Source organism: Protopterus annectens, chromosome 6.part0 (genome assembly GCF_019279795.1).
Source record: "Protopterus annectens isolate FY-2018-M chromosome 6.part0, PAN1.0, whole genome shotgun sequence".
Taxonomy (NCBI): domain Eukaryota; kingdom Metazoa; phylum Chordata; order Ceratodontiformes; family Protopteridae; genus Protopterus; species Protopterus annectens.
The window spans coordinates 457,835,192-457,854,245 of record NC_056737.1 but is presented as its reverse complement, the minus strand read 5'-3'; the positions used below and the strand labels follow the sequence as shown (position 1 = coordinate 457,854,245).

The following is a 19,054-nucleotide window of genomic DNA, read 5'->3' as shown; positions in this document are numbered from 1 at the left end:
ACGGGCATTTGCAGATCAGTTTAAGAGGGAGTGGGACAAATATTTTCCCCATCTGTTGTTTGCTTACAGAAAGGTTCCCCAGGAATCCACAGGTTTTTCACTCTTTGAGTTGCTGTATGGGCATAGGGTGAGGGGACCTCTAGATTTAATTCGAGATGAGGGGGAAGGTGAGTGTGAGTCTCACAAGGAGTCTGTTGAGGCATATGTCCTGAACCTCAGGACAAGGCTCAGGGAAATCATGGGCCTGGCCCAGGAGAACCTGCCAGAAGCCCAACAACAGAAAAAATGTGTGCTGTGACAGGAATGATTGAGCTAGAGAGTATGCTGTGGGGCAGCAGATGATGGTTCTCATTCCTGTCAGACACAACAAGTTGCAGGCAGTTTGGGAGGGACCCTACAAGGTGGTAAGAAAGGTAAGTGATGTTAACTACATGGTGGAAGTGCTAGGCAGATGGCAGGGGCACAAATTGTACCATGTTAACATGATGAAACCTTACCATGATAGGGAGGCCCTTGTGCTTAGAATTTGCAGTGGATTGCAGGAGGAGTCTGAGAGAGATCTTGTGACTGATCTCCTCAGTGAGGCTCGGGCTGACACCTTGGTGGAAGGGGTAACAATGTCCCAGCATCTATCTCCTACCCAGGTTCAAGATATACGAGCAGTGTTGCAGGAATTTGGGGACGTGTTCACTGGGAAACCAGAGTTTACCCACCTGGTGCAGCACCAGGTGGATACAGGACCCCAAAGGCCTATTAGGCAGGCCCCTTATAGGGTGCCTGAGAGAGTCAAACAGACTCTGAGGGAAGAGGTACAGGAGATGTTGGAACTAGGGGTGATTCAGGAGTCCAACAGTCCCTGGGCCTCCCCAGTGGTACTGGTGCCAAAGAAGGATGGCAACACCAGGTTCTGTGTGGATTACAGGAAATTAGCCACACAAGGGTCTATATCAGTCCATCAAAATGGCTGACTATTGAACACCAGATGTTCGAACTGTGAAGTTCGAACTCTGATTATCGCGAAGCCACGGAACACCAAATTCCCACCAAGTTATGGGTCGGGTTCAGGTAAGTGTGCGACTGTGTGGACATTAGGGTTAGGGCGTGGGTTAGGTGAGTTAGGGTTAGGGTGCAGGTGAGGTGGGTGTGTGATAGTGACAGACTTTAGGGTTAGGGTTTGGGTTAAGGTAAGGGGATAGATAGCAGTGTATGTACAGTTTAGTGTAGGGTTAGATGTAGGATTTTAAGTGTGTGTGTGTGGATTGCTGTTTTTTGGTGTGCTTGTGTTGTGTGTGTGTTTCTTGGAACAGCGATTTTTTTTCCCTGGGAAAAAAATTGCTGTTCTAAAACTTCAATGTTTTTGTACTTCGTGGTTAGAAGTTCGAACATATGGTGTTCAAACTTCAGCAGTTTTGGTGAACTGATACAGACCCGTCACACAGAGGCAGATGCTTACCCCATGCCTAGGACAGATGAGGCCCTAGAGCAGTTGGGTGGGGCTAAGTATCTTACAACCATTGATCTTACCAAGGGTTACTGGCAGGTGCCCTTGACTCCCAGTGCTAGAGAGAAGTCAGCCTTTTTGACTCCTTTTGGCTTGTATGAGTTCACAAAGATGCCCTTTGGGATGAAGAATGCCACAGCGACTTTCCAGAGGCTGGTAGATCATATCTTAGCAGGAGCAGGAGGGTTTGCCCTTGCTTACATGGATGATATTGCTATCTACAGCCATTCCTGGCAAGAGTACCTTCAGCATGTCAGGGAGGTGCTGGGCAGACTACAGAGGGCAGGGTTGACCATTAAGCCGAGCAAATGTCAGGTGGGTATGGCAGAGGTCTCCTACCTAGGACATAGAGTGGGGAGTGGTAAGATAAGGCCAAAACCTGCCAAAGTGGAAACAATTCAGGCATGGCCTGCACCTGTTACCAAAAATCAGGTGAGGGCATTCTTGGGGACAGCAGGGTACTACAGAAAGTTTGTTCCCAGTTATAGTAGCATAGCTGCTCCCCTCACAGACCTGACAAGGAAGAACAGGCCAGATAAGGTAGTGTGGACCCCAGCATGTGAGCAGGTATTTCAGAAGCTTAAGAAAGCTTTGGGAGGACTCCCTGTGTTAGCCAGTCCAGACTATAGCAAATAATTTGTTGTGCAGGTGGATGCTTCAAACTATGGGGTGGGAGCTGTACTTAGCCAGATTTCTTCAGTGGGAGAAGAGCACCCAGTGGTTTATCTCAGTTGTAGGCTTCAACCCAGAGAGGAATGCTATGCAGCGCTAGAAAAGGAATGTCTAGCCATAGTGTGGGCACTACCAAAAATTCAGCCTTATCTGTATGGAAGAAAATTCACTGTGATGACAGATCACAACCCTTTTACATGGTTAAACAGAGCCAGTCAGCAAAATGCCAAGTTGCTAAGATGGAGTCTGGGGTTGCAAGCATATGAGATGTCAGTGCAGCACTGCAGTGGAAGTAGCAATGCCAATGCAGATGGGCTCTCAAGACAGGGAATGGGGTGAGGTACACCCAGATAGACCTGACACTCTGAAGCTATGTTTCTCAAGGGGCACTTGAAAAACTTGCTTGAGTTTCCCGGGGGGGGGGGACAAGATGTGACAATTGGGGAGAGATGGGCGAAGGGTGCCAGCCTAGTCAAATAGAATTTGATAGATGATTCTGGCATTTGTAAATAAATGTAAAATACAGGCATGTTTTCTTGAGTGTAAAAGAATACTGTGAAATGTGGAACTGTGAAATATGTGATAACATTGCACTCTACTGGCCCAGTGAAGCATGCTGTGACCCTTTCATTTTAGAATTTGGCTCCAGTGAGTCTGGATGAAGGTTTCATGCCCATTGTTTTAAGGCTAAAGTTTATGACCAGAATTTAGATGTGGAATGTGCTTTATTGCTCTGGTTTCAGAGTATACATGTGAAATGACTTGTATTGTTGTAAGTTTCTGAGCAGGTGTTAGATTGCTAAATAATGCAGTTTGTGGCCTGAGAACTCCAGACTAAGTGTCAAAAATGATGTAATTTGGGAGAGCCTTAGAGACATGTTTGTTAGTAATGTTTAAATACTATTTCTCAGAAGAGAATAAAAGACATTTTGACTTTGGACATCTAACTCAGCACTTTGCCTTATGCTCACATGTAAGTTTTAGCACTGTGATTTCTTGTAGGAATAGTTATAGCTTGTAAAGATTAATTAAGTATTTTTCTTTGAAATCAGACCTGTCCTACTGTATTATTTTAAGTTTCTGTGTGATCTCTGAACTCTTAGATATCTCTGTTGTGTAGTAGTTTTGTCTTTTGTTTTAATTATTTATTATTAAATATTTTTAAAACCTTCTACCTGTGGCTGGTTTATGTAAAGTTAAAGTATGCTTTAGAGTACATTATATATTTATAGAGTTTAATGTCATAAGCCCTTCCAATAAGCCTAGACTGTATAGTCGCATTACCAATTGGATAAGAATATTGCACAGTAATAATTGGACACCCTTTTAAGGGCATTTTAATAGCTGATATTATTAGCTGGGTTGTGGCAGGGATTACTACCGTATGGTCTGGGTAAAGGGGCACAGCTGGAGAATCTGTGTCCACCTTTCCCAGGAGTGTCTGTGAACTTGTATAAATACTCATCTCAAAGTGTGTGTGTGTTGTGTCAGCTACTTGGGCAGGGACACGAAGCACTGGTTGGACAGAGAGGGTACTAGAGGTTTTAGCTTGCCCAGCTAGGCTGAGACCTGGACCCTATAACTGTGCCAGTGGGAAGTCTTATTGGGGACCTGGTGAGCAAGGGAGCAACCAGCCCCAGACTGACTGTGATCTCTGTGTGCACTTAAGGGACATTGTACTTTACTGTGTGTATTAGTTATCCTTTCCTCTCTTCTATGAGACAACCTCCCTGGTGTTAGTGGTGAGGACTGAGGCTCCTTGATTGCTGGGCCAGGGCATGGTCCTCACAATCTCTCTCTCTCTCTCTCTCTCTCTCTATATATATATATATATATATATGTATGTATATATGTGTGTGTGTGTGTGTGTGTGTGTGTGTGTGTGTGTGTGTGTGTGTATAAATATATATATATATATATATATATATATATATATATATATATATGTATGTGTGTGTGTGTGTGTGCGTGTGTGTGTGTGTGTGTGTGTGTGTGTGTGTGTGTGTGTTTGTGTGTCTGTCTGTGTCTATGGGGCTGCTGAATGGTGCAGTGGTTAGCGTTGTCGCTTCACACCAAGGGGTTCTCCGGTTTGATTCTCAGTTGGGGTGCCTTCTGTGCAGAGTCTGCATGCCCTCCCTGTGTTCACGTGGGTTTCCTCTGGGTGCTCCAGTTTTCTCCCATGTTTCAAAGACATGCAGTAGGTGGATTGGAGACTCTAAACTGGCCATAGGTATGAGCGTGTGTGTGTGTGTGTGTAGTGTGCCTGACCCCATATGCATACATGGAGGAGGGTTGGGCTCCGGGCTAGCAATGTGACTCTGGAAAAACTGTAACCACTATGGAAACAATAAGTGCTGGAGAGTGCTCGTTGCCTGATGTGCTGACTGGCACAGGATTGGATGGATGGGTGGATGGTGTCGTTATATGTCACTGATTTTTAAAATTTTTAAAGTTTGAACATAACTTATTGCACAGAATAATTAACTAATTTTTAAGAATTATATAATATGGTGTGCCCTTTTTTTCTATACTTACTTATGCCCCTGTACATAGGTATTTTGTTCCAGAGCCTTGGTGAATGCTAGGTCACAAACCCATCTCTTTCATTGTAAGCATTAATGTCTATGTAAGTAGTACAAAAAGACACAACTGTAGCACATCAAGCAATACACAATCAGATACGACAAATACATATTAAGCAGTAGAGTTCCTTCACTTAGTAATGTATTTATTTATTTCTGTTTGTTGAACAAGTAGGCGAGCTGGTCCAAAGAACGTTTTCAGTCATGATCTGGGATCATTAAGGCAAAAATAGAGTTTTCAAATTTCAAAGTAACAGCTTACAGTTGCTTAGGTTGTACAATATGAAATGGATTCTACTATGCAGTTTGTTTGACATTTACATACATTACAGCATGAGTCTAGTATGCAGTTTGTTTTACAGTTGCATAAAATATACCATATCACTTAAAGAGTTATTAAATATGGCTGAGAACAGTACAGTTACACTCTTATGAAAAGTTTCAGAAGAAACAATGTAAACATGGACATATCAGTGATACGGAAATTAATCCTTAATAGACATGGCAAAGCACAGTGACAGAGCTTTATGCAGACTAAGCTAACTTAACTAAAACAGTTATGACAGTTTAAATCAGTAATATTAATTACAACACCAGAACAAACTATCATTTACAAATCTGCATACAATATATTAAATGAATTATTCCAGGTCTGGGTATTTTACAACTTAAAGTATTGCTTACTTAGAATGGAAATAGCAGGTTACATGATTCTCACAGATGGGCGAAGTTTAGGCTGTGGAAGTTGCAGAAGGAAATTCAACTAAGCCTCCAGTCAAGCAGCTGAATACGTGGCAATATAAAGTGTTTTTATATTACTTACAAAGTGAATGGGACCCTATAGAGTTGTGCTGGGATATATATCTAGCTATAAATTAAGCACAATCAAGGCAGAGTATCTGTGAAGTGACCTGAGCTATGTAGAGTTTGATGTAGGCAGATGGCTTACTTATGCTTACAGCATCACTCAGCAGGCCAAGAACAAAGTGATATCCAAGTTGCTGTTAATATAAATGCAGCTTGTAAACATCCTGCGTACTGTAGAAGAATAAAATCTTTCTGACTATGCTATTTTCTAAAGGAGATGATGTCTGAATGCCAAAAACTAACTAGGCCAGAATCCCAGGATGGATTAAAAGCTCTAAAGATCACAGTATACTTCATTATTTCTTCTTGTTAGGTTGCTTTAAAGTGCAAAGCAGCCAATTTAACTGCAAGCATATTTGGTTGAGAGGGGAACTTGAACTGTGCTGTGTTGTGCTTCAGATTCTGCTTCACAGGATGTGCCTTATCTATTCACACCTGCATTGTTTAGTTGGTAGCATAACAAAATAATTTAGCAAAGGGCTAAATGAGTTCAAATCTGAGTTGAGGTACTTATTTCTTAGTTGGGCTATAACATTTCATAGTATGTGCACCCCACTCTTCATAACTGTGCAGTGAGTACTTATGTGCTTAGCCAGTAGAATGCCAAGTGGGAGAGATTACTTTGCTGTAGGAATGCCAAGTATCCAGCTACTTCAGTGATACACCTTGTAGTATAAGTGAAACAGTAGTTTGTAAGACCTGAGCTCGAATCTCATCTCTGGCACTTCATTCTTTGGATTTGATCTTATATTGGTTTGTGTTTCATATCAATACACCACCATGCTACTTGATGTTTTTAATCAGTTCTACACTAACCTATTTGATAGAATCCCAATGTAAATGTATCAGACACCCAGGTTCACAGGGAATGGACCCTTAGTATTCCATTCAGGACATTAGCAGAGCTTTGACAAAGGATGCTGAACCAAGAGCTCTCTTCATCTAGCTATCTATTTGCCTTGCACCAGTTGAAGAAATGAGTTTATGATATTCTGAAAAATAAAGCTACACCCCTCTCTGACCCTCACCAAAGCTGATATTCAGAAATAGAGTAGGAAAAATGAACCTGGGGATTCAGTAAACTCCATGTAGGCTTTGCACGAAGCCTACATGGAGTTTATGTGTTTGAGTGGTGAGCAGCTGTGCAAATGTCATGTAGTATGTTTAAATGTGAACAAGCACAATTTCATGGTTAGCAACAGTGTTGCCAGCAGGAAATCTTGTAAAGCAACATGAATAGCAGCAGACCTGTAGACCTCTTTACCTATGGTCAAACTAGGTCTGCGAGATTGCATGGAGCGCCACAATGATTACCAGGTTTAATAATATAGCAATGTATATACTCCAAACACATTACATGACAGTGTATACAGTGCAGAGTATTGTGGAATCCCATTTCAAGCATACAGAACAAAAGTTGTGTAAATGATCTATAATGGTACATGGACTGCCATTTAAAATAAACAGTCAGGGGAAGTGTGTGTGTGTGTATTGAATAGGAACACACAGACAACTTGACATAACAATGGTGAAGATGTCTTTGTGATATAAGCATCCTGACATGAACAATATAGAGGACACCTACCAGGGATGTTATATACAATAGAGGTTAAGTGCATATTGTGAAGCTGTGCAGACTGAGTTGTTTGAATATGACTGTAATGTCAGCAGAGGTCTCCAACAAATGAGACACATAGTTACAGGCTCATGGACAGCAGTAAACAGAAGCATGCACAATCATGGACAATATCTAAATAATACCACTAGTAATCTCATGTCTCTAACATAACATATGTGATTGTGAGTGATCATAGATAGTTCTGCAGTAGCACACATATAGAACTATTATAAGATGTCATCAGCCATCTATGAAAGTAATCATTCACACCGTCCTGACACTGTAACATCTGCTGGAGGTGTTGGCACACTGCTATACCTGTATGTGACATTATGATCAAGTAAACAAAAGCGCCAGCACCAAACACAGTGAAAAAGCACAAAAACCAATGAGGTTAATACATTAATTTAATATAAATCCATAAGGTAGTGTACATCCCAGACTGGTTTCAGCCAGCAGGCTTTCTTCAGTGGGAACAAAGGTAATTACTGAAATAAAGTGACACGCATACATATATAGAGTGAACCATCCAATAGGATTCTTCCCAAAATCCAAATTGCTTCCTGTATAAAATAAAAAGAAAGTAAAAAAGTATATAAAATAAAATTCATTTGTGATGACAATACATGTGGTAGTAATAGTAAACATAATTACTAAGAAAAATAAAAATTCATAAATTTACAAATGGTCATTCAAACCAGGTGGAAACAAAGCACCCAGTTTGATGATCCAATACTTCTCTTTCTTTGTAAGGATTGAGTGCCAACCCTGTTTGTTGGATCTATCACCAAGGATCCTATCAGTAATAGTGAACTGGAATCTAGCTGATTTGTGGTGTAAACAATGTCTGTATAAAGCATTAGTCTCTCTCTTGGTTCGTATGTCACTACAATGCACAGACATATGCAGACAAAGTGGTCGTGATGTTTGTCCAACATAGAAAGAGCCACATGTGCATGTTGTGAGATACACAACCCAATCGCTATTGCAATTACCAAAGAATTTCATGTCATATACCTTGTCAGTGTTCTTGCTAGTGAACTGTTTAGATGTAAAAATAAATGGACAAGATGAACAATGACCACAGTTATAAGTGCCCCATAATCTATCACCTGTCATAGTTAGTTGATGATGTATAGCTCCCGCCAAACTAACTCTTTTGAAGTGAGAAAAGAAGGACCCTAGTGTCCTGCCTCTTCTATGCCTATACTTGCATGTATCACCAATCAAAGATGTTAATTCATCATTAGCAATAAGAATGTTCCAATGTTTAGAAATGACATTTCTAACTAAATTGATGTTCCGTCCAAATGTGGTAATGAAATGGATGGAGTCATCCTGTTCAGTATGGGTTTTGTCACAATATGTGAGAAGTGAAGTTCTGGTTGAGTTAGAGGCAACCTGTTGGGCACCCTGGATGTCAAGTTCATTATATCCCCTAGCTCTGAACCTATTAAACAGATCTTGCTGGGATTCTTCATATTCATTATCAGAGGAACACATTCTACGAATCCTGAGGAACTGAGATTTGGGTATATTCTGAATGATGTGGTTGGGATGCATGCTAGTAGCATGTAACAGGTTGTTATATTGGGGATATTTGCAAAATGTTTTAGTTTGTAAAGTGTCATCTGGATTCTCAGTGATGGTAACATCCAGAAAATTGATCTCAAACCGGTTACTAGTTGATGAAAATTCAATGCCCCATTTATTCTGATTTAGATAGGACACAAATTCTGCAAGATACTCCTCATCAGAACGCCAAACCAACCAACAGTCATACAGATATCTACGCCAAATATCCAGTTCCTCAAGATATAAATTATGAATGGAATCATAAATTAAATGCTCCTCAATGTATCCCATAAAAATGTCCGCATATATGGGAGCAAAAGAAGCTCCCATAGCAGTACCTTTGAGTTGCCAATAATATTCACCCTGAAAATGGAATACATTTTCGTTCAGAACATGTTCTGCCATACAAACCAAAAGTGTGTTGAAGCCCACAGGATATAGTTGTGCTTTCTCTAGCCAAAAATTGAGGGCTTCCAATCCGGCCCAGTGTGTTATATTGGTATATAAGGCTTTGACATCCAGAGTGCATAATAACCATTCAGGTTCTAGTTGACTATCAAAAATAATTTGTAAAAATTGTGTAGTGTCCTGTATTCTGGCACAAATGAAGCCAAGAAGTGGTTTAAGATATAGTGTTAAGAACTCGGATAATGGTTCAATCAAAGAACCCATACCAGAAACAATCGGTCTTCCAGGGGGTTTACTGAGGGATTTATGTATCTTAGGCAAAAGATATAACGTTTGTTTCTGAGGATCATTTACCATGAGATGTGCTTTCACCGTATCAGAAATAATACCCTCAGAGACCTCCAGATCCAAAAACTCATCAATTTCTTGCTTGAAGTTTGGTGTGGGGTCAATAGGCATTTTCATGCAATGGGAAGGGTTGGACAATTGTCCATTTCCCTCCCCCAGATAATAATCTGTGTCCATGATAACTATGGCCCCACCCTTATCTGCCTGAGTAATGACAATGTTTTTATTGTCTCTTAGTTGTTGTAATGCCTGTTGTTCAGTAATAGATAGATTGTGTCTGAGAGGGACAAACTGATCAAGCTTGAAATGTATGTCCTTAAGTACTGCCTGTTGGAAAATAGCTACATTTCGGTTCATGGGTGGAACAAAATTAGATTTGTGAAATGTAAATTCATTAGATCTTTGAGAGTTTGTCTGGACCCAAAGAAAAGTTTAAGGTTAATCCTCCGACAAAAATCGTTAATATCATTTACTATATCAGATTCATCCACAAAAAAACAAGAACAAAGTTCAAATCTTTGTTCAAAAGTTTCTTTTGCTCATCTGTTAAAACAGTGCTGGAAATATTCAAAATGCTGTAATCTATTGTCCCATAAGTGTTTGTAAAAGGCCCTTGATTGTATCTATCTTTGTACCTTCTATGTTTCCTCCCACCCCTCCTCCTAATGTGTTTAAAGGGCGGGTGTGATTTTTGGATTTTGTAGAAACCAGGTATTTCATAGTGTTGACCCCTTCAGTGTCTGTAGTGGAGGAATCATCCGCTGATGTACTGCTATATGTATGAGACCCCTTCAGTATTGATCTCAGTCTCTTTTTGTTCCTGCCCAAGGTCTGTCTGGTATCCATAAATCTGACATTATGATCAAGCCAGGCTAGTTGACAGGAGTGCATGGCATATATATGGCACAATCCACACTGTCAAGAATGTAACCCATGCCATCTATGTTGTCAAACAGCTATGTATATACTGTGTGCATCATCGGAACAGGTATCACACATGCTTCTGTTATATCAGCTTGGTTGGGGTTCCACACTATCAGACAGTAATGTTTATGCAACAAAAAGAATGCCTAGGTATGGCTAATAAGATGTGTGAGAGCTCACTGTGGCAAAGGTAGTAAACTTGAGTTACACATCCCTCGAAGATGTGTAGGGAGGTACATTAAGAAGGGTGCTTTGTACTCGGTTATTGTGATGAAGGCTGTGAACTATGGAAGTATTATGGCCTTTGACATGGATGCCTTGCACATACTCAGGAGTTGTGTTACATACAAGAATGTAGTCACCACTGTGAGAGCATGCTGGTGGACGTTCTGCATACCATCTACTTCAGTACACAAGTCACATACCACTTGGTTGGGTTGTACATTTGTTTTCATAATGTAAGAAATCCCCTCATGTTTTTGTTTCATCTCATGTGTCTTCATGGCTGCATCAGCAATCTTTGGTGTGTGTTGATACTGTTTATATTATACTAATATTAACAGTAGGATTCAATGATTGTCCACAATCTGCAGTCCTCCAGATAGCTGTTTATATATAAGATGTGTATGTCATTCTTGACCTCTGTGACTTAAATAATGGATAGGAAAGGGCCTAGCACACAGCCCTGATGTATGGGCCTGATCACTGGACTCGAGATATAGTTCACTTCACACACTTCAACATATTTAGATGTCACATATGTGATCCAGTAGTCTACCCACTTGGTGATATAGGTGTTTATGGCCATGTGTGACAGTGTTGCAGTAATACCTCAGTGGGGATTTGTGTCAAATGCCTTGATCTGGTCAAGTTCTGCAGGATAATAGCATTGTCATCATGCATGTCCTTGATGAACTTCTTGAGGACACCGAACAGATGTAATAGACATGGATGTAGCATGAACAAATCACACATATCTTTCGCACACAGTCAGCAGTGTCCATTTGGAAATGTTACATGAAGACCATGTTAGTCTACCTCAGAGATGAGGAGAGTCAGGATGTATCTATACATGCATGCATCAGGTGCTGCCCCCCCTCCCACTCAGGCTGATGCATGTTGATGTATACCCTTCTACGAGAACATATTCCATTTGGTGGCTATGTTGAAGTGTAGATCCAACAGTGTCAGGTAGGTCTTTGTTCTGAGTCACGTTATAGGCAATTTGTGATGTTGTCACAGCCCATTGATTCTGTGTTATTAGCTGTACAGGGCAGACAGATGTGCTGCTCTCCTTAGCATAGAAACTGAGTAAGGTTTGAATGTATACTTTGGCTGATGGACAGTGGCAACAAGGGGGTGACTTGTGAGATAGTCAGCTAGTGGATTGTCTATCTTCTTCAGTTGGGTATGTCTGATGGCATCCATATGCACATCTATGCTTAGTTGTGTATTCAGCTTAACATTTCAATTGTATAGGAATAAATGATTTGTGAAAGGACCTACAAATACAACTGTGGTCATTCATCACATTTAACACACCGGTACTATGCACACAGTCATACAGCTGTAACAATGTCAAGTACTTACATCAATTGCACAACATATACCTATATGTATTTCATGGGCAAGCTGTGTTTGAGTAGCCTGATGTTATATCACAGCACATTACAGATCAATTGTATGTAGCTCATGCAGAACATTCCCTGACACAAATGGTAATAGTCACACAGTGGCGCAGCTGACCTCCTCACTAATCCTTGGATCTAGCAATACAACTGCACATACAATGAATTCCACAAGGTTGCAGTTATATCAAAACATGTGACAGATTAACAATGTGTATGAATTTATACTGATGTGTGTCACAGAGCATTTAATGATGGTATGTAGACACTTGCACATTTATGCCATACTGCAATTGTCACTGTGATGGTGGAATGTGAACTGTGTCAACAGTTGATCTGCTCCACTACAACAACACATCCTAATGTGCCAACAATATACATACAAGTGTATCATGCCATGTCTCTCATGTCACTCAACAATAAGTACCATTATGACTCTGTCATAGTTCATATAGGGGTGAATTACTTGAGATGTACCTCTCTGGACTATATGAAGAGACACATGACTGAAATCTTACATTATGTGTCCAAGGCAGGTACGACCCTTCCCCTAAGCAGCATTCTACCTTCACCAAGGATGATACCACAATATAAACAACAGGTGATGGACTTCAACAATTGGCTTAGATTCTGTGTCAGTCCAGGGGGATCCAGTCTCTGTCAGCCTGGGCTTACATGGTCGATAGCCCATGCTGCTTTGCCAGAGATGGTCTGAATCTGTGTCCTGTAGGCTGTTGGATACTGGCAAAGGCACTTGCCTCCCCCATAGTGCTTTGTTAGGCAATGTGAAAGCAACAAAAGTTCCAACATAACATCCACTGGAAACTCAAAGTTCTACTTCTTAATGCTAAGAGTCTAAACATGAAGCTGCACTGGAGGAAATGGCCAACCTGATATCTGACAAATTTGGTGCAAACTTCATTCCCTGGCCCCACCAGCCATACCCCAAAGCATACCTGACACCAGTCCCATGCCTAGTATCTCTAGACATGAGGTCATATGCGCTCTCCAAGATTAAAAACACACCCTCAGTGGTACCAGATAACATCCCAGGTTGCATATTAAGCAATCTAAAACAGGACCTACAGAACCAAATTAGCATCCTCTTTAACCATAGCCTGAGAACTGGCTTTGTTCCAGTGGAGTAGAAAGTAGCAGCAGTAATCCCCTTGCACAAAGGGGGAGGGGGATCAACCAACCCTGGGAACTATAGACCTATAAGTCTAACCAGTCTTATCTGCAAGACAATGGAACAAAATCATTATGAACCTTATCAACAAGGACACAGGTGACCTTCAAACTCTAGACCCAATCCAAATTGGCTTTATTAAGGGTAGAGTAAGCTTATTAAACATAGCAGACTTCTTCAAGAAAGATACTAAAGGCCTGGATGAAGGTAAGACAGAGCATACAGCTTATCTTGATCTGGCAAAGGGTTTTGACATAATCCCCAACTCAGGTATCATTGAGAACCTCAACCCAGCTCGGGATTAACCCTTACATTACTAGTTGGTTAGCTAACTGGCTTACTGACAGAACACATACTGTGAAGTTGGTGAATCAACCTCTACCAGTAGAGGCGTCACCAGTAGCGTACCAAAAGGATCTGTGCTGTGATGTTTACTGTTAGGAATCTATTTCTTGGAAGTCCAGGCTAAAGTACATGGACTTTGGCTTACCAAGTTTGCTGATTGCAAATTGGCTACAATCACTGAGTCCACTGATGATGTTAACATATTACAGGAGGGGCTAACACAGACAAATAATTGATGCCAAAGCCACACGGTCTCAAAGTAAATGCAAAAATGTGCCATTATTTTTGTCTTTTGCAAAGTGGAATTTCCTACTAATTACAGCATTGACAATCCCCCCCCCCCCCGCAACTCAAACCTAGTGCTGCAAGACCTGGGAACAAAGGTAGACAGCAAACTGAACTTTGACCAACAAGTTTCCACAGTGGTAAGGAAAGCCTACGTCATGCACCTCATAAGTCAGGATATCGTATCCAGTTCTGAAGATGTTATAACACCACTATACTCAGCCCTCACCAGAACACTAATAGAGTACAATACTCCCTTTTGCATGTACTTCACCAGACACCTGCAGCAGCTGGAGAGACCACAAGGGTTTCTCACCAAGAAAATACTGGGCCTACAAACCATGCCATGATGTATGTGGATAGACTGTAAGCCCTGTCACTATAATCTTTATCATATAGAATGAAGTGACTTCTGTCTGGCTTACATGCCAGTCTCTGACCCTACCCTTATGGAAATTCTGCATATCCAAAAATCAGCTATAGCTGATGACATCAGCAGAGTCTGGTGAGAGGAAGGTGGTAATAGTAGTATCCCACATGCTGGTGTAAAATGCTTTCTCTAATATCAAGCAGGTGCACAAACAAACACACACATGCAAACACACACAGACGCACACACACTCACACACACATACACACACACACACACACACACACACACACACACACACACACACACACACACACACACACACACACACACACACACACACACACACACACACACACCAGTTGACTGCAATGAGAACAGAACCCCTACCTATTTAAGTACATCAACTAGAGATCTCTGTATTTAATGCAAGCTCTACAGCACAAGTCTGATTTGGAGAGTGTAGGACAACACTTGTAAGTGTTGACATCAGCAGTGCCTGGTGAGAGGCTGGTAATAGTAGTGCCACATACACTGGTGTACAATGCTCTATCTCATGTCAAGCATGGGAGCAAACACAGACACACCAATTGCCTACAGTGAGAACAGAGCCCCTATCTATCTAAGGTACATGGACTAGAAAACTCAGTACCTTAAGCTAGAGCTACGGCACAAATCTGATGTTTACAAGGCTGCAGGACAATTTATAATGGATGACATCAGCACTGGATGTCTGAGAGAAGATGTTGGAGGCCTGCATGACATGGATGTGTAGGTATGTCCAACTGTCAAAATACTGGTACTCCATGGGATTGTAGTGGTGACGACAGGATATACAATTATGCTCTTCTGACTAGGCAGACAGACAGACAGAGATACATACACACGCACACACCAATTGACTGCAGTGAGACTAGAACCCCTACCTAAGTACATGGACTAGAGAACTGAGTACTTTACACAAGTGCCAAGGCACAAGTCTGACTTTTATAAGGCTGCAGGACAATTTAAAGTGGATGACATCAGCATTGGATGTTTGAGAGAAGATGTTGGGAGGCCTACATGAACTGGACATGTAGGCATGTCCAACTGTCAAAATATTGGTACTCCATGGGATTGTAGTGTTGACTGCAGGATACACAATTATGATCTTTTAACTGGACAGACAGACAGACAGACACACACACAAACACACGCACGTACGCATGCATGCGCGCGTGCACACACACACACATGCACGCATGCATGCACGCGTGCGCGCACACACACACACATACACACACACACACACAAACACACACACACACACCAGTTGACTGCAGTGAGATTAGAACCCCTACCTGAGTACACAGACTAAAAAACTCAGTACTTAAAGTAAGTGCCATGATACAAGTCTGAATTTTATAAAGATGCAGGACAATTTATAGCGGATGACATAAGCATTAGATGTTTGAGAGAAGATACAAACTGGAACCAGATAAAACACCAAAACACCCAAGAGGATGGCAAAAAACACTGATACCACTGGAACCAAACAGCACTGTTGCTAACAGTCAGAAATTAACTGAGCCACAATGAGGAAATGTAGCTGAAAACTTTAATAACAAGTATCCACACTTGTTTAGTGCTTTCTTCCCATTAAGGGACTTCATCAGAATTGTTGGCTCTCATAAAATACCCAGTATAAATGCAATCATTTCAAGCCATGCAATGCAAAATTGACCAATAGCATACAAAAATCAGATATCATATGGCAATAGCATTCTTAAACACTACTTAAAATTACTTAAAGGTAGCATTCAAATAAATATTAAAAACAACGAAAAAACAAAAACAAACCAGTGAAATGAAAGAAACGAGGACCTTGTCAGACAAAGTAACTCAACGAAAGAACTCATAGCAGTTTATTCAAAGGCGTTTACAGAAGTCTGTAGCTTCTTCAGAGGAAATGTAAAATGAAGCACACACACTCCAAATATATCGGAACAATCAGGAAGTGACATCTTCCTGTTTCCTAAGATACATCAATTATAAAATTATAAAATTACAAATTTATACAGAAGTATAAACATGTACCTCAATACACATCCTTTCTAAAAAATATTAAAATTTTATAAGAAACATATGTGTAAAAACATATGTAAAAAGCATGTATTATAAAATACATCAAAGAATAGAAGGGACCAGCTAGGCTGTAAGTTTAAGAGTATATGACATACAAATTACAAGTAACTACTTTGTCAAACTTTTACAAAGTAAGTTGTATATAAAAAAAATTTTGTTTTTCTAGAACAGCGAACATTCATAGATTAAATTTGTTCCACATCAGAGATGTGGAAAAAAATATATATAATATGGCAGTACCAATTTATTTCTAGCACAAAATAAATTTCATATATAAGGACTCAAACATACACCTACCATAAAGGACACAGTAATTTTCAACGCTGTTTTTATTATTCAGAATAACAATCATAATACCTTGCTACAAACAATCAGTGGCTAAACTCTAAAAAACTGTTTGTAGCAAGGTATTATGATTGTTATTCTGAATAATAAAAACAGCGTTGAAAATTACTGTGTCCTTTATGGTAGGTGTATGTTTGAGCCCTTATATATGAAACCTATTTTGTGCTAGAAATAAATCGGTACTGCCATATTATATATATTTTTTTCCACCTCTCTGATGTGGAACAATTTTAATCTATGAATGTTCGCTGTTCCAGAAAAACAAAAATTTTTTTATATACAACTTACTTTGTAAAAGTTTGACAAAGTAGTTACTTGTAATTTGTATGTCATATACTCTTAAACTTACAGCCTAGCTGGTCCCTTCTATTCTTTGATGTATTTTATAATACATGCTTTTTACATATGTTTTTACACATATGTTTCTTATAAAATTTTAATATTTTTTAGAAAGGATGTGTATTGAGGTACATGTTTATACTTCTGTATAAATTTGTAATTTTATAATTTTATAATTGATGTATCTTAGGAAACAGGAAGATGTCACTTCCTGATTGTTCCGATATATTTGGAGTGTGTGTGCTTCATTTTACATTTCCTCTGAAGAAGCTACAGACTTCTGTGGCGAAAACGCTTCCTTTGAATAAACTGCGTTAAGGAGTTCTTTCGTTGAGTTACTTTGTCTGACAAGGTCCTCGTTTCTTTCATTTCAAATATTAAAAACATATATGAACATATACATGTGAAAAACTCCATACTAAACATAAAATGTTGTTATATCTTCAGTTGTTTTAATTTTAACACTGATGAAATCGTACATGCTTTATTCAATCCAGGCTTTTCCTTTTTTATGTTTACCTTTTTTATGTGATATTTAATATAAAGTAAAATGGAACAACAGTAAACATATTTTGAATTTCCTGTATTAGAAACCAAGACCATCTGTACTGCAGCCCTACACTTACACCTGCTGCCACAGAAACAGCTAGATAATAGTTGGATATTTCCCTATACATTATTAGCTTGTGTGTGTTAACCACCAACACCACTTGTAGTGTTTACACACTGCCCAAAATACTTGATAGAATGTATCTGTTTTGAAATTGTTGACTGTGCGCTTCCTTTCTGCAGGTGTTCTGAGCCTACAGGTGTTAGGGAAGGTTGCTAACCACTTCTCAACATCATTAAGTGGTGTTTCATGTTGGAAAGCAAAATATGTATCGTTTTTGAAATCAAGAATATCTGCATCCTGTCTGTAGGTGTTCTGTCTCCTTCATGTGTGGACCTTTACTCCAAATTTGCATAAATGTCTCACAAACAAGACAAGCAAAGCTAAGCTTGTTTTAGCCTCATGAGTAGGGTTTATTAGGTTTCATCCTTAAAAGACAAACTTGGGACCTGATCCCTGATCTACAGATAGTATAAGCTGTGTGGATCAAGATGTTTAGTGGATGTGCTACACACAAGTGATTCACAGGTGTAGTTGATGTATTGGTTATTAAAGAAGTACTTTACATGACATTTATTGTGTTTATCAGTTTCCTGTGTTTACGCTAAGCTGTACACCATGCAAATACTGGCATTAAAAAAGAAATGTATAAAATAAACTATACTACAACAAATATATGTTAGTACACATGAAAGATTTTTACACAAGTAAGGATGTCTTATTTCCATTTGCCACAGAAACAGCTTTGCAGTAGAGAATGAAAATCATTGTGCAAGTGAAACATCATCCACAGTATTAACAAGACATATGACACTTGTACACTTCTTAGTTGTTTGTACATGTATTAATTTCAGATGTAGTGCAATGAGTGATCACACAATCATGTATGACTGTTGCTTGCAGAAATGCAGTTCTGTCTTATCTCAGTGTATGTTGCTCATTCTTCTCTTATCTGAACAGTAATCTGAGACAAGCAGTCTGTAAGGCATTTTGTATCATTGTCTTTAAAATGTATGAGAATACTGAATGGCAATGATATACAGTTTTCAACAAATGGAGGGGTATTTGGATATTACTGTACAGACACTAAGAAATGTCTGCTGCTTACTTACATTTAAAACCTTGATACAACTACATCTATACTTTGTAAGTGTAACCTGGCTGACACATCCACTGGAGGTAAGGAAGTCTGAATTGCTGTTGTATTTCCCTTCTTCCTACCAGTAATCATTCACACTTGCAATCCATTAACAACAAACACTGAGGGAGTGCCTGCACTATGTTTGCATTTGCTACACAGAGCCAAGAATTTGGTATTCAGCAA

At 39.8% G+C, this 19,054-nt stretch overlaps 1 long non-coding RNA gene across 1 annotated transcript in view; it reads right to left on the bottom strand.

Annotated features, from left to right (window-relative positions):
- Window positions 1-7,629: 7,629 nt before the first annotated feature.
- LOC122804369 overlaps window positions 7,630-19,054 on the bottom strand; it is a 218,782-nt gene continuing 207,357 nt past the window's right edge. Inside the window, exon 3 of the long non-coding RNA XR_006365216.1 lies at window positions 7,630-7,803. This is a non-coding gene — a long non-coding RNA (uncharacterized LOC122804369). The remainder of the gene's footprint in view (window positions 7,804-19,054) is intronic.